At 43.3% G+C, this 23,219-nt stretch overlaps 1 pseudogene; it reads left to right on the top strand.

Moving 5' to 3' along the window:
- The first annotated feature begins 20,251 nt into the window (after positions 1–20,251).
- On the top strand, positions 20,252–20,793 carry LOC127220169 (60S ribosomal protein L21-like; annotated as a pseudogene).
- Positions 20,794–23,219: the final 2,426 nt, after the last annotated feature.

Here is a 23,219-nt window from a genome sequence, read left to right as displayed (position 1 = left end):
TCCTGAATAGTAGGCTAGCCTGGTCTACATAGGTAGTTCCCTGCTACATGGTACTACTAGTGAGATCTTTTCTCAAGAAAATTTATATTTTAGAACAGCTTAAAATTTTGAGCACCAGCTGGGCAATGGTGGTGCATGCCTTTAACTCCAACACTTGGGAGGCAGAGGCAGGCACTGTGAGTTCAAGCCCAGCATGATCTACAAAGTGAGTTCCAGAACAGGCTTCAAAGCTACACAGAGAAACCTGTCTTGAAAAACTAAAAAATATATTGTGCATCAAAGAACATTATCAACAGAATGAAAAAGCAACCTGAAGAATTACAGAAAATACAATGATATCTAACAAATTCTGTATATATGAAGAAAAAAGGTTGGGGGCCGTCTGTGTGTTTGTTTTAAGACGGGGTCTCTAGAGCCTTGGCTGGCCTGGAATTTTCTCTAGACCAAGCTGGCTTCAAATTTACAGAGAACACTTGTCTCTCCCTCCTCAGTGCTGGGATTAAAGGCATGCGACACCACCTCCCGGCTTGAGAGACTACCTTAGTCACTATTTGTTGTGACGAAACACCATGACCATGGCAACTCATCATTGGACAGGCTAACGGTTCAGAGATTTAGTCCATTATCATAGCAAGGAGATTGGCATTGGGTACCATCCTGACCCACGGAGAGTGGTGGGGAGAGACAGTGTCTGGGCCTCCTATGGGCTTTTGAAACCTCAAAATCAACACTAGAGGCACTTCCTTCTACAAGGCTATACCTCCTATTCTTTCTGCTCCTTCTCAAATAGTGCCACTCCCTGATGACCAAACATTAAACAGTGAGCCTATGGGGCCAATTCTTATTCAAACCACCAGGGCAAAAGATTTGACAAAAATGTCTTGGAAGGTGGAAGGTACTAGGAGAAAATGGAACCCTCATGCCTTGGTGGTAAAAATGTTAAGACTGTGGCTAGTTGTTAACAGTCCTGTTTTACCATTGTGACAAGCACTTGGAGGAGGAAGTCTTTCTTTTAGCTCCTACTTTCAGTCCATGGCCAGCCATCTCTATTCCTTCTGGACAACAGTGTTGAGACAGAGTATTGTCATGACAGAAGGGATTTGTGGACCAGAGTTGCTTACCTGTAGTGAAAAGCAGAGAAGGCTAGGGTGTGGAGGACAAAGTACATCTTTCCAGCACATGACCCTTGTGAACTATTTCTTCCAGCTTGCCTCCATCCATCTGTTTTCTCTCCCCTCTCCAGGTAGTACCAATGTGAGCCTGCGGTGTGCACACCACATTCAAGCCATATAAACAGAATGAAAATTACCATATTGTTCAGCAATTAATTAGGAGTCTGGTATATAGCCAGACAAGTAAGCACAAAGGGGCTCAGATCTTAATTTTTGAGACAGTTATGTTCAGATGTAGTTGTACACCAATGTTTGTGGTATTACAATAGCCTTAACAGAAACAACCCAAACCTTCACCAACTGATGGCAAAAGTTGTTTTATAAATATAGTAGAACATTATTAAGCCTTAAATCGGGAGGAAAAAGTGATATTTGGCAACATGTTCAACCTTGAAGTCATACCCAATAAATAAGCCAGACTCAAAATGAACAATTAGTGCATGATTCCAGGAATGTGAAACTCCCAGAGTTGTGAAAACCACAGCCAGGAGTGAATGGATGGAAGAAAATGGGAATTGTGTTTATGGGTTCAGAAGTTCAAAAAAACAAACAAACAAAAAAAAAAAATGTGCTGTGGTGGTGGTATAGTTTTGATTGCCAACTCCCCAAAGTGTAGCGTTATCTAGGAAGAAAGCCTCAATGAGAAATTACGTTATGTGGGTCTGAGTACATACCTATGATGGATTTTTATTGAGTTAAGTGGGAAGTTCCACCTTGAAAATGGGTGGCACCATTCCCTAGGCTGGGCCCTGCATGTAAAGAAGTTGCTGAGCCATTGCTTCCCTGCATTATCTGCTCTCTGGTCCTAATTATGGATAGTGGTGCATGCCTTTATTCCCAGCACTTGGGAGGCAGAGGAAGGAGTATCTCTGTGAGTGTGAGACCAACCTGGTCTATGAAGTGAGTTCCAGGACAGGCTCCAAAGCTACAGAGAAACCCCGGAGAGAGAGAAACAGACAGAGAAAAAGAGAGAGAAGAGAGAGAGATGCATCCATTTTCACAACTGTGTGAATGTGTGAATGTACACTGTGTAAGTAACCATTTCAAATGCCACCTGTGTGCCATATGTGCACATGCATGTGGTCCTTGTATGTGCATGCAGAGCCAGAAGAAGATGTTGGGTGTCTTGCTTTGTCTGATTTCTCTTGTTCTTTGAAACAGGGTCTCTCACTGAACTTAGAGCCCCAATGACTTTCCTGGCTCTGTCCCCAACCACCGTCACCACAGTGGCGGAGGCTGATAACTTGTTATTCGTTTTTACTTCATCATACATTTCTTTTGGCCTTGGCTGTTTTTGTTTTTGTCTCAGTGCTAGGTTATTGAATCTAAAGTGTTTTCAGGCAAGCATTCTACCACAGAGGAATATCAGTCTCCAGTCCCTCAACTCAGTTGTTGTCAGGTGTACGAAAAGCTGATTCTTCTTTATTGCTGGGCACTATTGTGTGGTTGTTTTATAGTTAGCCAGTGAGTGATTGAGTTGGTTTTAGCCCTTTCCTAGTCCTAATAAAGCTGCTTTTGTACACATCTAATGGCATATGATTTTGTTTCTCTTGGGCAAAAACCTCTGAGAAATGGCTGGATAAAGTGATGATTACATGGTTAGCACTCCATGAAATACTTGATTTCCTAAATAATTGTAATAGTCTATGTTCCTACCCACATTATGAAGATTCAGTCATTCTGAGCCCTTGACAACATTTGGGTCAGTGTTTTGGCCATTTAAACAGATGTGTAATGGCATCATTCCAGGGAGGAGTGCTTGACAACCATAGATCTTCTTTCATGACAAATTTCAGTTAACTTTTAGATACAGTGAGAAGTATAGCTCAAAGTGCTCACTGCATCATGGTTTCTAGTTGCTCTAGCCTGTTTTTTTGTTTTGTTTTGTTGTTTGTTTAAGACAGAGTTTCTCTGTGTAGCCCTGGCTGTCCTAGATCAGGCTGGCCTCGAACTCAGAAAGATGTGACTGCTGCTCTAGCACATTTTAAATGACTAATTTTTCCACAGAATGACATTTGTACCTCTGTTGAAAGCCAGCCTTGTAATAGATTTGTGGGTGAACTTAATTTTTGGACTCCATTCTATTGGCATAGTTGTATATCTGAATATTACAACATTGAATTAATTACCACAGCTTTATAAATAGTTTTTGAAGACAGGTAGTAGTATTAATCTTTCAACTCTACTTTTATAAAATCAGATACAATGTATTAAAGCCTTTATTTCTATATGGATTGGAGTACCAGATAAACAAAAACTTGTTTTTGTAGAAACTGGTTATTTGTGTGATTTTTTTTTTTTTTTGAGACAGGGTTTCTTTGTGTAGCTCTGGTATTTCTGGAACTAGCTGTTTAGACCAGGCTAGCCTGGAACTCTACCTCCTGAGTGCTGGGATTAAAGATGTGTGCCACCACCTCCCAGCAAAAATGTTTTGTTTTAATTTTTTGGAATTTATTGATTATTTTGTCACGAGGTTTCACTCTGCAGTGCTGGCTGGGCTAGAATTTACTCTGTAGCCGGGGATAGTTCCAAACTCATGGCAGTTCTACTAAGCCTCCCAAGTCTGAGATTACAAATATAATTCCAATTTGAGATTATATTTAATGAATCAGTTGGGAAAAATTGACATCATAATACTGCTTGATCATTTATGACGTATGATTCTTTTGTTTCAGTTAATAATAAGTTCTTTTGAATGAATATGCCTTCTACATCTTTTGTCATATTAACCCTGAGTGATATTATAGGTAAAATTCAATCTTAAATGATATTACATATACAAATTAACTGCATATTATAAATATCTGTTTTTGTTTTTGTTTTTCTTTTTTTTTTTTTTCTTTTTCTTTTCTTTTTTTCCCCTTTCAACAAAGTTTTTCTGTGTAGCCTTAGCTGTCCTGGAACTAGCTCTGTAGACCAAGCTTACCTTGAACTCAGAGATCTGCCTGCCTCTGCCTCCTGGGTGCTGAGATTAAAGGTGTGTGCAGCCACTGTCCAATAAATACTGCAATTTCAATTTTGTTGTTTTGAGACAGGGTCTCATTATGCAGCTCTGGCTGTCTTGCTCACTGTATAGACTAGGCTGGCTTCAAATGTACAGAGCTGCTCATTCTCTTCTCCCAAATGATGGGATTAAAGGCATGTACCATTATTCCTGGCCTGATTGCAGTTTTAAAGCTCAGCCTTCATGCATGTATAATCTCAGCAGAGTCAAGGGACTGTCATGAATTCAGACCAGCTAGCGTTGCACAGCAAGGTCCTATCTCCAAGTTAAACATAGGGCCAACAGCTTGATAACCTTAGATCTGACCCATGAAACCCACAGTAAAAGGAGACCAACCTCCTAAAAGCTTTCTTCTCATCTCTGCAGGATAGCAGCACGCGCACGCACACACATACACATACAATCATTTATGACTGAATTGATGGATACAAACATTATTTCTTTTTATGCTGATTTGTCTTCCTCTGTATTGCTAAATTAACATTTGTAAGTCTTTTGGATGTTCTATCCAGATAGCTATGCCATCTCCAGGAACAGAACACATTATTCTCAACTGCATCCCTTGATGGACTGCACTGGCCTTGAAGCCTCCAGTGCAGCATTGAGTAGAAGTAGAGAGAGGCAGCCTGGATCTGTCCTTAGAGAAAGGCAGCTGATGTTTCACGCCAAGTGTGATACTTTCTGCTGGGTCACCACAGTGTCCCATGTCAGGCTCACTTGTGTTACCTGCTGAGAGCAGACTACTTCTAATCAGAAAGGAGAGCTGGGTGTTCTCTGCATCTGTCAATATGCCTGATGTCTTGGGCCTGTTAATGCTAAATTGTCTTGAGAATAGCAAACCAGCTTCGGGATTTACCAGTTTTCCATTTTCTAGTTTTGACTTACTCACATACTTGCCATGACTTCTTATCTTCTACTTAGTTTATGTTTCATTTGTTCTTGTCTCATGTTTAATTTTGAGAGCTGATGTCATTAATTTGAGACAGTTTTATTTTTTGGAGGAGAGCATCTACATTTGTAGCCCAGATTAGCCTGGGCACACAGTGCCATGACCTCCTCCTCTTTCTATCCCTTCTTCCTTCTCCTCTTCCTCCTCTTCAAGTTTCATTTTATTTTATTATGTGTATGTGTTTTGTCTACAGAAGATGGCACGAAATCCTTGGAGCTGTAGTGTGTGAATGCTACACACACACACACACACACACACACACAATGTGGGTGCTAGGATCTGAACTCTGGTTCATGGCTACAGCAGCAAGCACAAGGCACTCTTTAACCACTGAGCCACCTTGCCAGCCTCCAGAGCCTTCTTTTTCTAATAGATATGCTTAGTCTGTAAGCTTCCTCCCAGGTGCTACTTTTGCTAGGTTCTTGTCTCCAGTAAAGTTCCACTTAAGTGTGCCTTATAGGGGATGAATGTAGTAGCCCACACATTTAATCCAAGCAATAAGCAGGAAGAAGCAGGAGAGTCTTTTGAGTTTGAGGCCAGCCTGGTCTATATCGTGAGTTCAATGCCAGCCAGAGCTACAAAATGAGACCCTATCTCAAAAAGAGAGAGAGAGAGAAGAAATAAAGAAGAAAGAAGAAAGGGGCTGGAGAGATGTCTCAATGTTTAAAAGCACTGGCTGTTCTTCCAGAGGTCCTGAGTTCAATTCCCAGCAACCACGTGGTGGCTCACAACCATCTGTAGTGAGATCTAATGCCCTCTTCTGGCCTGCTGGGATACACATGCAGGCAGAACACTGTATACATAATGAATAAATCTTAAAAAAAAGAGAGAGAAATAGAGAAATACTGAGAAGATGGCTCACTGGCCTAGAGGGCACACTGCTCGCCCAGAGAACCTGGGCTCTGTTCCCAGCACCCAGAGGCTTACAGCTCCCTGAAATTCCAACTCCAGAGGGATGGGCAACCTCTGCCTCCAAGGACACTTGCACACACCCACACACAGACATGCACATTAAAATAATACCTTTAAAAGTCGTTTATTAGGGTTGTGCTGGCGCACAACTTTAATTCCAGCATTTGGGAGGCAGAGGCAGGTGAATCTGAGTTTGAGGCCAGTCTGGTCTACAGAGCTAGTTCCAGGACAGGCTTTAAAACAATACAGAGAAACCCTGTCTCAAAAAACCAAAACCAAAGCAAACAACAAAAAACCAAACAAATTACAACAACAATTAAAAAAAAAAAACAAAACACTTGTTTGCTGAATGCAAGGCATAGCAATTATTTTGGCAAAAATTGTTTGTGTGGCTGAGTCATGATGTAAGCTAGGCTTTCAGCATGTAACAGTGATTAGGGAAATGATGAAGTGATAATCTTGAGGCTTGAACATTTCTAGAAATGAACAAACTTAAAACAATAGGTATTGTTTGTTAGCAATGATGAAATTTGAGCTTTTAAGTAAAAACAAAATTACCACAAAAAAGTTTACTTGCTACCTTGAACTTGACAGATTTCCATCATTTAAAATTTTCTAAGAAATTAAAAATACAAAAGACACACCCACATGCCTTTGATGTTACATAATGAATTTGAAAGCTCTTTCATCCTCCTACCTTGTGGGGACACAGAAGCTACTCAGTGGCAGAGTTGGGGACTGAACCTTATTTCCTGATGTGCCCCATGATACTTCCCCTTTGAGCATGTCCTGCTGTGGCCAGCCTGACCCCTCTACACTCTTCCCCGCTGGCATCAATATCTGCTAGGGAGGAATCCAAGACTCCTCTGGAGAATAAAAGCTGTGCAATTAGACTAAATATAGCTGGGAGAGGCTGCATCTCATTTGGACTAATTATCCTGTCACCCATTGGTAAGAACAAAGAGTGAAGAATTTCAAGCCTCATCATCTCCATTCCTTTCAATAGCTTGGGCTTTTATGTAATGGACCTGACCCTGGGGCCAGGAGATAAACGTTAACCTGATCATAAATGTTGGCTGGCTGAGACTTAAATGCCTGGGCTGCTGAGGAAGACAATGGCAAAGTATTGCTTCCGTCCGTTCCTGGCACAAGGACTCCATGAAAAGGAGGGAGGCTGTGGCGTGGGATCCCGGAACTGCATGGGATTCTCTGGTGAACATCCTAGCCAATAGGTGACCACACCATACAGCTGTAACTCATTCTGCAGAGTCCTTTATTTTTTAGCCTCACAAATGCTGAGCACCCGCTATGCACACTTTTGTGCAAGCATCTACTATGCAATAAAGAAACCAAGGAAACTCACAGAATCTCTAAGACTGTAATTCAAAACCAAGATTAGAGAAATTCAAGAGTGAGACAGGGTAAGCCATTAATTAAGGTTTGGAATAACAAAGGCTTTAGTTACTGAAAGTTTCTTTTGAGATGAAGTCTCATAACTCTGGCTGTACTGGAGCTCACTATGCAGACAAGAAAGAGATCCTCCTGCCTCTGCCTCCCAAGTGCTAAGTGCTGGGATTAAAGGTATTGACTCACAGCTGTTTCTTCTCTCTTAAGCAGTTCTCTCTTTTTTTGAAATTGATATAGAATACACTGTGTAGCCTTGGCTAATTTAGAAGTCAATATGTACTCCAGGCTGACCTCTGCCTTCCAAGTGCTGGGGTTGATGGTGTTTGCCACAACACCCAACCTGTTTGTTGAAACAGGATCTATGTAGCCTTGTCTGGCCTAGAGCTCACTTTGTAGACCAGGCTGACCTTGAACTCAGAAAATTTACCTGCTAAGTGGTAGCATCAAAGGTATGTGCCACCTCATCTAGCTCATGCTTTCCCTTCCCCCACTAAGATTTATTTACTTTATGTGTATAATTGTTTGCCTGCATGTACCACATGCATACCTGGTGTCCACAGATGACAGAAGATGCCATTGGACCCTCTGGAGCTGTATTTTTTTCTTTGTTTTTTTTAATGCTTTTGAAGCCCCCTTATAGGGGAACCAAAGCTGGATCATCTGCAAGAGCACCTATCCACTGCCCTTAACCACCCTGCAAGCACCAAGGCACCAAGGGTAACTGTTTTTTAGATTCTTATGTTGAGGAAGCTCCATAGAACATTTACAACCAGCCACAACAAAATAATCACATGATACTTGATAAGAAAAAATTGTGTTAGTCACAGCATTACTTTCATTCTGTGACTCTATGATGCAGACAGAGTATCGGTGCAATAGCTCAGAAGCTGTTGCCAACGCAATCCATAGCAATGAGTGTCTATAGTTTAACATCTGTAATGCATTCCAAATAGAAGCTGTACTGAGAAAAGGTTTTATATGTCAAATATCAATGCTAACAAAACAAGATTCCTGGGACAGTTTATCAGCCAAGTGAAGACTGGAGACTTGGCTCACTCACCTCATATGCAGAAGCAACTGGTAAGTACTCATGTTGTAAGTAGGCACATAGCATGGGGCACATAGCCTGCTGATGCCCTAGTATCACAAGTAAACAGGCCAGAATGGCTTTGCCCCCTTTTACAGGTATACTCCTTCAAGACAGGGCTGTGCTCAAAAGCCAGTGTGAGACCAGAGCTGCCCCTCTACTCAGAAGCTGGAAGACAGGGAAGCAGGCTGGGATTAAATTCAAGGAGTTGAGGGGGCAGGATGCGTGAGAGCAGGATTAGAATTGGCCATTAATTGTCAGTCTTTCCGTGTTTGTTAGCTTCTACACCCTTGGTATGTTGTAGCATGAGTTCTAGTTGGTCTTAAAAATAAAAACCAGGAATCAGATATTAAGGGTCGAAAGCTGAAAGATCAGAGAGATGAAGGAGCAAGCCATAGCTACCTTTACCTTCCCAGCAGAAAAGATGCTGAGTTCCTGTCTCTTCCTGCCATACCACTTCCTGTCTGACTGTACAGACTTTCAGACTCTATGTTAACTAGTGGCTAGCTCTGCCCTCTCATCTTCAGGCAAGCTTTATTTGTTAGAGTATGAACAAGATATCACCACATTTCCCATTTTTTGTCTAAAAATAAAGGTTATAACTAATATAAGAAAAACTATATACAATAAGTATGATAACTATAATATATACAGGTAATAAATATAGCAACAATGTCTAGTCCATTAACAATTGACAAATTCAGAGGAAATACTCCATAGCTATCCTATCTAGGTGAGTTCAAAAGGTTGTACCTAATTCACTTTTTATTCTAACTTGCGTTACCAAAACTATCTTTTTATGTCTCTCAACCTTATACACTTAATTTACATTTCTTTGGTGAATTTCTTTTCTGACTCTGGTAACAAAGAAAACTATAACTATAGTCTTCAACTCTATCAGAGACCCAAGAAGGAAATAGTATTACCTGAGTGAGTAGGAAGTGCAAGCAAGAGACTTCAGAAAATCCGAGAAATGACAGAAGCAGCTGGCTGCCCTGGACAGTCACCAAAGATAACCATCTTTGGCCTAGAGGCCTAGCATATCTGACAGACTTTTCCATAAAGCATGGTATCTGAAGGTTTGTCCTACCATGTCTTGGCAAAGTTCAGCAGTCCTTTCTTTTGTGTCCTGGTTGTCCAATTTGGACAGCATACTGTCAGCAGTTGAGGCAAGAGTACTTTCTTGCCCAGAGGCTTACCTTTGCCACAAAGAAAGTAAACTCCATGTGGAGTTTTTTCAATGCCCCAACATCTTCTCTGAAGAAGATTAATGCTGCCAGGAGCAGGCATGTCTCGTGATAAAGAAAAGAACCTATTGATGGGGAATGTCCTTCTGTATATGTTTCTCTTATTGGTTGATGAATAAAACACTGATTTGCCAGTAGCCAGTTAGGAAGGACAGGTGGGGCTACCAGACCAGGAGAAGGCTGGAGGGGGAGGCAGAGAGAGGCCAAGGAGACACCAGGCTGCAAAGGAGTAACATAACGGATTACAGGTAAGCCACAGCCTCATGGCAATACATAGATTAATAAAGCAGAGCTATCCTATAAGAAGCCTGAGCCATTGGCCAATAGTTTATAAAATAATATAAGTATTTGTGTGTTTATTTGGGGCAAAGTGATTGAGGGACCAGGTGGAACTGAAACCTTCATCTACAACCTAAAACATCCTAAATGCCATTATTCTGTAGATCTCTAAAGTGTTTGAAGATGACCTGTCTATCTAAAATATATCTTTGTTTTGAAAACATACATATGACTACAAATTTGATTGTAATAGTGACCAATTGCTAACCTGCATTTTTTTATTATCCTAACTAGTAGGTAATAACTTTCCATGGCTAAAAATTTTAATTACATTGTTAAATGAATTGCATAGGTACAATACCTTGAACAAGTTTAGAAATATATGTACAGTGTGTTCTAACACAAATAATCTCAACTTTGTATCAATATACAAAAAATCCAAGCCAATGTAAAATATTTAAAACTAGTAATTGCTTTTTTGGTTTAAGAGTATTTTCAGCCAGGTGGCGGTGGTGGCTTATGTCTTTAATCCCAGCACTCAGAAGTTAGAAGCAGGTGGATCTCTGTGAGTTTGAGGCCTGGTTCTAGAACAGGATCTAAAGCTACACAGTGAAACCCTGTATCGAAAAAACAAAACAACAACAACAACAAAAGAGTAGATTCAATAATCTACCTTTTATCACATTCTATGTCCCCCCTTTTTCTTTCTAGAATAGATTCAGTAATCCACCCCCATATCCTATTAGAGTGTTTGTTCTGTCTCCTGCTCCAGCTCGCCCCCTCTCTTGCCACGACCCCAACTCTGGCCTTATTTTACTTAATCTCAGTCTTTACCATCCTCAGTTTTGTCCAAATCTGATTGTTTTGCTGGATGAACGTGAGAAGAGCAACAATCAAAACCAGTCAGTGTGGGAGCCTAAAGACCAAATTGGATCATTTCTGTTTTAGTATACTTTTAAAAGAGAGACAACAAGTGAACAGAAAACTTGGATCCAGTGACCTAAGCATGATTGGCTCATTTGCCTACCTCAGTAGAGTTTTGTAAGGATAAATGGACATGGTCTTTTTCTGGGTCACTGTATGAATAACCTGTTTATATAACACAATTAATCCCTTCCTAGTACAAGGCTCTGGACTGGGTCTCCAGTGCCACCCTGGGGGTGGGGGAATCCGTCAAATATAACCTTACCCAATGAATGATGTCAGAATGCAGAGCACTGCACAACAGCACTGTGCTAGCTTGGTACTGTCAGGTGGCTTTCCAGTATTTCTGAGAAGGTAGTCTCCTTTGCTTAATCCACTCTCTCCTTGGTCATGGAATACAGAAGGCCAAGTTACTAAGACTTTAGAGTAAAATGTGTTTTTGTCTGGGTATAACTTGAAACAAATGACCAAAGACTCAGAAGTTTCTCTTTAGAACAGTGGCTCTTAACCTGTGGGTCACGACCCCCTTTGGATTTGAACGACCCTTTCACTGGGGGTTACCTAAGACCATCAGAAAATGGATGTTTACAGTATGATTTGTAATAGTAGCAGAATCACAGTTATGAAAATAATTTTATGATTAGGGGTCAGCACAACACGAGGAGCTGTATTAAGGGGTGGCAGCATTAGGAAGGTTGAGAACCACTGTTACAGACAATGGTTTCTAACCTGGAGTACTGCTGAAATCTGGGATGCTGTCCTGTGCCTTCTAAAATCCTTAGCACCTCCCTGACCATAACCCACCAGACACGAGTGGTGGAAACTCAGCCAAGTTGACAACAAAAATGTCACCACACATTATCAAATGTCCCTTGGGGAGTAGCACTGGAACCTATGAAAATGAGTGTTCTAAGCCAGACGTTGGTGGCTCACGCCTTTAATCCTAGCACTGGGGCGGCAGAGGCAGGAGGATCTCTGTGAGTTCAAGACCAGTCTGTCTACAGAGTAAGTTCCAGGACAGACTCCAAAGCTACACAAAGAAACCCTGTCTCGAAAAACCAAAAAAAGAAAGAAGGAAAGGAAGGAAGGAAGGAAGGAAGGAAGGAAGAGAGAAAGTGCTGCGAACCAGACTGGGGTCCTCAAGAAAAGAGGTCTTCTCTAAAGGATAAAATGATGGGGATATAGCTAGAGATGGGATGTATTACACCATACACACTATGTGTGGTCCATACTCAGTGTATGTCTTCTGACCTCAAATGGCCCAGGTTTTTAGGGTGGGTCTCCCTACTGAGCCATCTCTCCAGCCCCTTGTTTAATTTTTTTTTTTTTTTTTGAAGAGTCCCATGTAATCCAGATTGGGTTCAAACTCACTGTGTAGTTGAGGATAACCTTGAATCTTGATGCCCCTCCCACCCCTCTTGAGTGCTAGAATTTTAGGTCAGCATCACCCGCACCAGCTTCTTTTTCACCTGGAACAACCCCGTAGACCAGGCTGGCCTCCAAATCAAGGTTTCCCTGCCTCTGCTTCTAAGTGCTTGGATGAAAGGCATGTGCCAACTGCCTGGCTCACATGTTAAAATTTCAGCAACACATCCTTGCATTTTACAAGACTGTCATGGTAGGGTTTTACGGCATCAACTCCTTGGCACAAATGAGAAACTGAGGCCCTATGACGTTCAGGTCACAAAGGTGCTATACAGTGACAGTTAGAATCACACAAGGTGCTGTGTCTCTTTTTACTGTCACGATTCCAAGCTAGGAGGGCCATTCCCAAGCTCAGTATCCTGAAAGCAGGCCCCTCGTGTGATAAGTTACTGGAAGATTTTGAGTGAAGAGATCACATTCTCCATGGTGTGGGCTTGGAAGGGGCAGAGGAACAGGACCTGGTGTGGAGCCAACAGCCTCTAAGCTATGCCAAGCCAGTGTGGCAGCAGGGACACAGGATGAATAGCAGGCAGGACTGGACTGGCCTGGCCAGAACAGGCGGAGGCAGAGCATATAGCAAGACGAGGCAGAATCCAGGACCCAGTGTCTCTCTCCACTCCAGCTGCATACAGGACAATCGAGTGCATCCCTCCTCCAGAGAATCTGGTATCAGATAAGCCAGGACACTTGGCAGGCTGCCCCCACCCCCAGTGTTGGGGCAAGCCAAGGACTGAAGAAGGACAAGTTTAACCAGTCACTAATTATCCATTGTGTGTCTACAATTTGGTAGGCACTGTATTGATACTAAGGGTCAAAGACAATTAACACATCCCCTCACCCATGGGAGAGACAGATATGTCCACGATTATCTGTGTAAAGTAAGAGGCTTTGGGGATGGCTCCATCAGTAAAGTGTTTGCTATGTAGATATGAGGACCTGAGTTCACTCCATGGCACTCTGGTAAATAGGCCTGTAATCCCAGCACCCTCTGGGGAGGTGGAGACATGGGCAACCCTGGAGCTCTCTAGCCAACAAGAATATCAGAATTGATGAGTTCCAGGTTCAGTGAGAGATGATGTCTCAAAAAAGTGAAATGGACCTGGAGAGGTGGTTCAGCAGTTAAGAACAAGTATTTCTCTTCTAGAAGGCTCTTAGTTGTCAGGCAGTTCACAGCTGCCTGTAACTCCATATACATGTGGCTGACACGCACAATTAAACATTTTTTTTTTAATCTTAAAAAAAAAGATGCCAAGTGATTGGGGAAAGCACTCAACATCTTTGGCCTCTACACTCATACACATATATACACACAACACAAATTCCACAAGAGGTGGACCAAACACTCAAGAGGGATGCAGTATTCATTCTGATTAGAGGTGGTCCAATAGGACATACTATGTGGTCTGGGCTTTGAGCATGGCACCTTCTTCACAAGGAAACAGTATGCATGCTCCATGCAGAAGAGATGCACTGCTTAGCAGCCTCTTAGCACCCTGCACTCATCATCTTCTTCACCCTACCAGTGCCCCTGCCTCTCAATGGATCCTTTAAGGGATGTCATTAAGTTTCACGGAGAAAGTCATGTACAAGGATCTATGCAAACCAGACATTAGTACTCTCCCAGGAAGGACCGTTTTCCACAAACATGGGATTGTAGCCACAAATGAGCTATCAGCCTGCATTTGTCCTTGGGGCTATTCCACCTGAGTCTGAGTCCCTGTTTCTATGCAACCCAATGGCACCTAGGCATTTTTCTGAATATTTCAGGGAAAACCACTCACTGACTACCCTGAGATGCCTTTTTAAAATTGAGAATATGGGGGCTGAAGAGATGGCTCAGTGATTTGGAGTACTGACTGTACTTCCAGAGGCCCTGGGTTCAATTCCCAGCAACCACATGGCAGCTCACAACTGTAATTCCAAGATCTGGCATTATCACACAGATAAACATGCAGGCAAAATACCAATGCACATCAAATAAGAATACATAAATTATTTTAAAAATTAAGAATACAGGGAGGTTTTTTTGTTTGTTTGTTTGTTTTTGTTTTGTTTTTTGGTTTTTCTGTGTAGCTCTTCCTGTCCTTGCACTCACTCTGTAGACCAGATTGGCTTTGAACTCAGAGATCTGCCTGCCTCTGCTGGCTTAAAGGTGTGTGCCACCACCACCAATATGAATACAAGGAGTTTTACAGTGGAAAAAAAGGCATCTGAAAAATGTCTGTCTTAGTGGTGGTATTCACATTTCTTCCTTTGTTAATGTGCCTTTCACAAGACAGAAATGGATTAAAGCATGTTATTTGCTTTCTGCTGTCTTTTGGTAGGAAGTTTAAGATTTATTTAATGTACTATGACTTACCAAACTTTGGGGTTTTGTCTGCATGAATGTCAATATGAGGGTGTCAGATCCTCTGGAACTGGACTTAAGACAATCCTGAGCTGCCGTGTGGGTACTGGGGAATTGAACCCAGGTCCTTTGGAGGAGCAGCCAGTGTTCAACCACTGGGTCATTTAGCCAGCCCAGTACAATGCTTTTGATGAGCATATATTAATGATACACAATAATGGGTTTGTTTTGTTATGGCATGGTCATGCATTAATAATGTATTTTGAGCCTATTTTTTTACTACCCTTCTTGTTCCCCTGCTAATCCCATTAATGCTGTTCCTCTTCCTATCACCCTTCCCACTCTCTCTCTCTCTCTCTCTCTCTCTCTCTCTCTCTCTCGTGTGTGTGTGTGTGTGTGTGTGTGTGTGTGTGCGCGCACACACACGCGTGCCCTGAATGAAGAGTAATCCACAGAGACATGGGCTCCTTACCAATGGCTACTCCACTGAAGAATGCCCCTCCCTCCCCCATCAACCCTTAACTCTCTATAAATCCTTCAGGAGTTTCCACTTTCAGGCTGAACCTCTTCTCTAGACCCACTGCCCTGCCAGCACTCCCTCAGCTCTCCTCTGAATAGTACTCATTTGCTAAAGTCCCTTAAACTAGAAAGCCCTGTGAGCTGAAGGCGGCAACAAGCCACCCTTGCACAGAGGCTGGCAATCCGACAGTGACAGCCGCAAAGCAGATGTACAGAGAGGCAAAATGAGATGGCTGTCAGCATAGGCACTGCCCTCCCGGTTGGTTGCCCAGCTCTGTGTCTAAGCCTTCTAGGGATTCCGGTCTATCTGTTCTCCTTAGGGCCACAAGATTCCTGTCTTTGTAGTAAATTTTCCTTTACTGAAACTAATTAGCTGAAATTCTACCCTCAAAAGGAAGCAACTGACCTCATGAGGACAAACCTGACTGCCTGTATCAACAGTCCACATTCTTGCCATTCTCAGTGGTTAAGTGGCCATCCCCAAATGTTCATGCATTATGCAACTTCACAAGATCTTGGGCCATTTCCAGCTTTTCATGCTTATTGATGGTTCCACAACCAACACAAGGGACAGTTACCGTGCCCACAGACCAGATGAAATAATGCTGAGAGCTTTGTTTGTCTGTTTTCTCCAGAACCCCCTCCAGCTCACAGACACCAGCTCTCATGCAGCATCTTTTCCCACAGCCCTACTTAAACCAGATTTTATTTTTATTTCAATTTGTGTAATGATACTTTGCAATCACTTAACTGGTGCTTCTAAATTGCTATTTAGATTCAGTGAGAATTAAATTGGATAATATACACAGAGAACTGGCATATACCAAATTGGATTTTTAAATCATTATTCTGAATATTATTTAGTTAAAACTTAGATATTACCTTATTATAGATTTTTAAAGTATATTTTGCTGAGCAATGGGTTCTCTTATCTACACAAAACTCCTTCCCAGCCATAGAGCTACGCTGGAGCTCAGCCCTCAAAGTCCCTTCTCTCTTCCATTCTCACTGGTAGGGCATCATGTATGACTTTCATACTGTCTACATGCTGGGAACTCTCTAATTTGTTTCTTCAGAGTGGCCCTCTCCTCTGTCCTTAAGCACATCTAAGTGCCTTTTGGGTCTTTCCACTTTAAGGTGGCATATCACACTGATCTGTCAGAGCTGAATTCCTGCTCCCCTCCTTAGCAAATACCTGCTGATGCTTCCAGGCGCTCAAGCCAAACACATTTGAGTTATTGCTGCCATATCTTTTTGGCGCTATATTTTTATTTTTAATGTTGATGGGAGTTTGCCTATATATATTTTGCAGCAGTGTTAAAATATATACTAGGGGCCAGAGAGATGGCTTGGCTGTTAAAGGCACTGTTTGCTCTTTTAGAGAACTGTGGTTTGGTTCATAGCACCCTGGTGGCAGCTCATAACCATTTGTAACTACAGTCCCAGGGGATCTGACACTTCTTCTTGTTTAGCTGGAGCCTCTGGCTGGGCCCCTGCATGGTTCAGAAACCCCTGTCTCTCTCCAAACCCTGCCTGATCATAGAGTCTCCTAACAAAGGAAAGGCACCAAAATGGCCCATTCACAATTCTTGGTGCCTCTTGCAGCTTCCTCCCTTGAAGTTGCCAGCTGCTCAAGTCCCTGCCTAAATGCTCAGCTTTTGACCATCCTTGGCCACAAATCCAGTTTGTGGCAGATATGTCATCTCCTATAACCTATAAAATCTCCCTGCTTTAGTTTGGGGGTGACACTTCTCTGGCCTCAGTCTCTGAGACCAGAGAACCCACCCTGGAGTGGCTCTCAGATCTGTTATTAGACTTTTTCAATTCAACTTGATCTGGCTTGCTGCATGTCAGAGAGACTTACATTAATGTGGGGCAGAAACACCAATTACTTCTGACCTCTTTGGGCTCCTGTGTGCTCGTGGTACTCATACATACACACATATAAAATAGAATAAATTGTTTTAAAAACATATGCTAAACAAAATGCCATCTTTACACTGTCCCAGCAACCTCTCATCTTCATTCTTACCACCCTGGCCAAGACACCATCATTCCTCAGCTGTAAAGCTTTCTAGCCAGGCTTCTGACCATCTACATGGATCCCGATGTTACCTGGGCCTCATTCTCCTGCTCATTAGGCCATTCAGCAGTGATGCATTACAGGATGCAGGTTTGGAGGATGCTGCCTTATATGCAAAGTGAGAGAACCACTCCTAGCTCACCAGCAGATTACTGGGTGGCTCAGGGCCAATCAGGATTCAGGGCCTGAAGTGTTGACTGCTTTGGCAAAGAGAGCCATGAGCAAAACTGGGACTCTGCTTGTTAGGGAAGAAATGGGGGTAAATAATGGGTGGGAATCAAGATGAGGAGGGGTCATGGTCTTGCTATGGAGCCTAGATTAGTATTGAATTTATAACCATGCCTTGGCCTCCTAAGTGCTAGGATTATGAGTGCACACTACAATGCCCAGTTCATACTTTGGTTTTGGTATCAGTATATTAGCCTCCAAGTGAATTTGGAAATTGTCACTTTTCAAATCCCTTATGTAGAAACTTGTGAAGGATTTGTAATTATTCTTAAAAGGCTTTGCTTTGTTTTTTAAAGTATGTGTACAGTGTGGGTCTCTGTGTGGACATGTGCTCAGGGGCACACATGACTATGGAAGCCTGAGGAGGGTGTTGGCTCCCCTGAAGCTGGAGTTAAAGGCAACTTGGGTCACCTTTGAGAGCCATCTCTGCAGCCCTTTAATTCTTCTTGAGATGTTTGGTAGCAGTCACCAAGGAAGCCACTGGAGTTTAGGCTTTTCTCTGTGGACTTGTTTGGGGATTGGATTTGGGGACCTGGTACACTTTAGGCAAGAGCTGTGCCCTGTGGGGTTTTTATTCTTGCTGGTCTGAATTATTCAGGTTTCCAGTTCTTTTGAGTCAAAGTTGGCAGTTTTCATCTATAAAGATCTCATAAGAGAATCTGTCCATTTCGTTTTTTGTTACCTAATTTGTTGGCACACAGTTGCTCAAGGTAGTCCCTGTGATTCTAGTTTTAGAAAGTCAGCAGTCATGCGTCCTCTTTTACTTCTGATGGTAGCAGTGAAATCATTTTTTCTCTCGGTAAGTCTAGCTAGAAATTTCTTGTCTTGTTTTTCTTCTAAAGACCAGCTGTTGCCTCCATTGGTGGTCTCTGTTTTTCTTTTCTCCTTTTTTCTTTTATTTGTTTATTTATTTATTTATTTTGAGGCAAGGTTTCTCTGTGTAGCTTTGGAGCCTGTGTTGGAACTTAATCTGTAGACCAGGCTGGCCTTGAACTCACAGAGATCTGCCTGCCCCTGCCTCCTGAGTTCTGGGATTAAGGCATAGGCCACCACCACCTGGTCTGGCTTGGTTTTCTATATGCTCTTTGTTTTCTATTTCATTGACCTCAGCTCTCACCTCCCGCCCTCCCTCCCTTCCTTATGATTATTTTGGTTTTAGATTCTCTGCCCTTTCTTGGTTTGTTTCCCTTCTCTTTGGTACTAGGGGATTTGTTTTAGTTAGGGTTTTTATTGCTATGAAGAGATACCATGACCACAGCAACTCTTATAAAGGAAAAACATTTCATTGGGATGGCTTACATTCTCAGAGGTTCAGTCCATTATCATTATGGCAGGAAGAAAGGCAGCATGCAGGCAGACATGGTGCTGGAGAGGTAGCTGAGAGTTTTATACCTTGCAGGCAACAAGAAGCGGTCTGTCTCATTGGGCATGGTGTGAGCATATGAGACTTCAAAGCCCACCTCCACAATGACACACTTCCTCCAGCACTCCAACAAGGCCACACCTCCTAACGGTGCCACCCTCTTCTTACAAACCACCACAGGATTGAATCCAAGCCTTTGCTTTGTAACTCAGCTGTATTTTAGCACCTTTACCTTGGCTTCAAACTCAAAATCCTCTAAGCTTCAAGTACTGAGTTTATGTACTCCACATCACCTGGCTCCTATATGTGTACATGTGTCTGTAGAAGTTGACATTGGGTGTCTTCTGCTGTTTCCCACCTTATCCTTTGAGACAGAGGCTGTGGTGGTTTGAATAGGAATGTCTCCAGAGACTCATGTGTTTGAATGCTTGGCCCATAGTGGGTAGCACTATTAGGAGGCGTGGTTTGGTTGGAATAGGTGTGGCCAGGCTGGAAGAAGTACGTGGGGGCAGGCTTTGAGATCTCAGACGCTCAAGCCACTTTTCTTCCTGCTGCCCGATGGTCTGGATGTATCACTTTCAGCTCCCTCTCCAGCATTATGTCTACCTGAATACTGCTGTGTTTCCCACCATGATAATAATGGACTAAACCTTAGAACTGTAAGTCAGCCCCAGGTAAATTTTTGTAAGAGTTGCCGAGGTCATGGAATCTCTTCATGGTAATAAAACCCTAAAAAGATAGAGGCTGTCACTGACCCTGGAGTTTGCTGATTTGGGTAGACTACAAGGTCAGGAATCCACAGAAATGATCCTGTCTCTGCTTTTCTCATCACTAGTGCTGGGGCCACAAGCATTGCCACCATGCCCAGCTTTTCACCTGGGTACTGGGGATCTGAACTCAGTCCCTAATGCTTGCATATCAAATACCTTTACCAACTGGGTTATGTCCTTGGGTCCCCTGTTTTTGTTTTTGTGAGACAGTCTCAGGAAGCATAGCAATCCCTACATAGCTGAGAATCCCACCTCCACCTCCCTCCACCTCCTAAGTGCTGAGACTGTAGTTATGTGCCACCACTGCCTAGCTGTGTTCCTCATCTTTAAAGAGTGAGAGTAACTTATTGATTTATTGGTAAAAATAGCACCATGAATAAAAATTATAGCATCAAAGCTCGGTAGTGTGTATACTTGCTATTGTAGCACTGGGTGCCCTAAGGCTGGAGGGTTGTAATTTTTTAAGTCATTCTGGCCTTTATTTAACAAGACTGTCTTAAAAATACATACTATGGCCTTTTGGCCGCGGCAGCCATCTTCCAGTAACTCGCCAAAATGACAAACACCATGGGAAAGAGGAGGGGCACTCGCTACATGTTCTCTCGGCCTCTTAGGAAGCATGGAGTTGTTCCTTCGGCCACGTATATGCGAATCTACAAGAAGGGTGATGCTGTAGACATCAAGGGAATGGGCACTGTTCAAAAAGGAATGCCCCACAAGTGTTACCATGGCAAGACAGGAAGAGTCTACAATGTCACCCAGCATGCCGTGGGCATCAATTGTAAACAAGCAAGTTAAGGGCAAGATTCTCGCCAAGAGGATTAATGTGCGGATTGAGCACACCGAGCACTCTAAGAGCAGAGACAGCTTCCTGAAGCGGGTGAAGGAGAACGACCAGAAGAAAAAGGAAGCCAAGGAGAAGGGCACCTGGGTTCAGCTCAAGCGCCAGCCTGCTCCACCCAGAGAAGCACACTTTGTGAGGACAAACGGGAAGGAGCCTGAGCTGCTGGAGCCCATCCCATATGAATTCATGGCCTAATGTACAAAAAGAAATAAAGACCTGGACTGTAAAGGGTTTTTCTTAAAAAAAAAAAAAAAAAAAAAAAAAAAATACATACTATGAGCCAGGCAGTGGTGGCACACACCTTTAGTCCCAGGACTCGGGAGGCAGAGGCAGGTGGATCTTTGTGAGTTCGAGGCCAGCCTGGTCTACAGAATGTGTTCTGTAGACAGCCAGGGCTACACAGAGAAACCCTGTCTGGAAAAACAAAACAAAAACAAAAAAAGAAAAGGAAAAGCCACTTTGCTTGGGAGAAATGGCTTCAACAGCCTTCAAAGTAGACATGATTTGATGTTTCACTTCAGAGCCTTGTGATTTAACATTTTTTTTTTTATCTGCAAGCCAGAGACTTTTAGTTTAGTTTAATTACCCCTCCTAAGAGACAGTGGATTAGAAAAATAGGCCTGGTAGCAGGGCTCAGGGGCAAAGCGCATTTCCTAACTTGATGAGTTATATTAACAAATCCTTGCTCTGGAGTCACTGGGAGACTCCAGGCACACAGGTGAAGGATTATTTAGGTTGGCCTCTGGGCTTGCCTGTGAGGGATTATCCTGATTATACTAAATGGAGGGAGGGTGGTACCTTTCTGCAGGCTAGGGCTCTGTGCTACTAAAAAAGAAGGAAGCTGGGGACGGCCCTCTGTGACTCGATTAGCTTCTCTACCAGGACTCATCTGCCCTGGTGGACTGCCCCTTGAAATGTAAGCCAAAATATCCCCTTTCTCCTTTTCTTCTTTTTTTAAGATTTATTTATTTTTGTGTGCACTTGTGTTTTGCCTACATGTATGTCTCTGTAAGGGTATCAGATCCCCTGGAACTGGAATTACAGACAGTTGTGAGCCACCATGTGGGTGCTGGGAATTGAACACAGATCCTCTGGAAGCATAGTCAGTGCTGTTAACCCCTGAGCCATCTCTTCAGCTCCCCCGCTTTCTCTTTGGGTTACCAGGGAGCTTTAGCACAGTGGCAGTAGCTCACATAGTCAGTATTCACAAAGCCCCAGGTTGGATCTCCAGCACCATAAAAACTGAGCATGTAATTCTAAGGAGACAGAGAGAGGGAGGAAGCAGGAATTCAAGACCAGGCCCCAGCTACATAGCAAATTGGAGGCAAGTGTGGGCTTAGATGAGATCCTATTTCAAATAAAACGAAACAAAAAGGAAACTGTCCATCAAGACTGCTGTTTTGCCCTGTCCCTCTGAAAATAACGATTTTCTTTGAATCCCCACAATTCACCTTCTATGTCCACATCGATAGGTCACCAACCCCGTTTCCTTTCAGTGCCTGAGCAGATTCTGCCCACCTCATTTCCCGACCCACGAAGCCCTCCTCATGCCTCAGAAGCTGGCACTTGCTCACACTGCCCTCAGTTTCTCTGACTGGGTTTCCTCAAATAGCCTTGATTTGTGCTTCTGGCGGTTAGTTCATCTGGCCCAGTCATCTCCACCTGGGTATTTATGAGCTGTCATCACACCTCCCCTCTCCTCTCAGATTGTGTGTAAATTGGCACCTTCAGAATTTCTTCCCCCCCCCCCCCAATCCACACAGAGAATAGCTTCTGCCAACAAGGAGCACGAGACAAGGCACGAGTCCACTAAAAGAGTGCTTGGATCAGAAATTGTTCATAAGCAAAGCTGGATTTTGAGCTGTCCTCAACGTGTATCAGCTGGGGAGGGAGGCGGTCTGGAAGTAGATTTGGTCTTCACTAGCAGGGGCAAGGCCAGTGTCTGCCATAGAGCCTAGCAGGGAGCGATTTTTTGTTTTTTTCTTTTCTTTTTTTTTTTTTTTTTTTTTTGCTTTGCTTTGTTTCGTTTTTTGACCAGTATAATAAATAGCCTGACACAGGGGTCACCCGGACATGATAAAGCTCGGGGATATGTGAGCTAGACTGCTTCTAGGCTGGAGCATTTTCCAGTGCTGTGGCTGGGTCCCTGTGAGTACATTCTGCAGCACTCTCAGGAAGGGAGCTCTCAGGAAGCGGGCCTTTTGCTTGTCTCTGAAGACCTCTCCAAGCCTGGTTTGAGTCTGCCAGGGTCGTTGTATTGCCATTGTCATTGTGGCTAGCAGTCGGGGGACTCACCAGGTGACATTTAAAGTGCAAAACCAATCTGCACTCTTTCCTTCCCAAGTACCGCTCCTGCTGCACACTTACCGACCTTCTGCCCACTCCTGCCAATCACTCTCTAGCGCCGCCTCCGCAGCACTTCCCAGGCTTGCTAATTTCCCCCCAGCTCCACTCTCCGCTGGTTCTGCCTCTGCTGCAAAGAAGAGCTCTCCTGTCAGGGCAGATGGGCCTGGAGCTATAGTGAGTGCCTCAGCAGCAGCCGCGGAGTGTTCTACTTCCCCACTTGATCTATCCTTCTGAAAATCACCTCCAGCTGATTATGTCTTCCCAGCTCTCCCAGCTGTACACCTGTCTGGGTCTTCTGGCAACTCTGGGCTTA

This window comes from Phodopus roborovskii, unplaced genomic scaffold (genome assembly GCF_943737965.1).
Source record: "Phodopus roborovskii unplaced genomic scaffold, PHOROB, whole genome shotgun sequence".
NCBI lineage: Eukaryota > Metazoa > Chordata > Mammalia > Rodentia > Cricetidae > Phodopus > Phodopus roborovskii.
The sequence above is the reverse complement of the archived record's forward strand: the minus strand, read 5'-3'. Positions and strand labels throughout refer to the sequence as shown.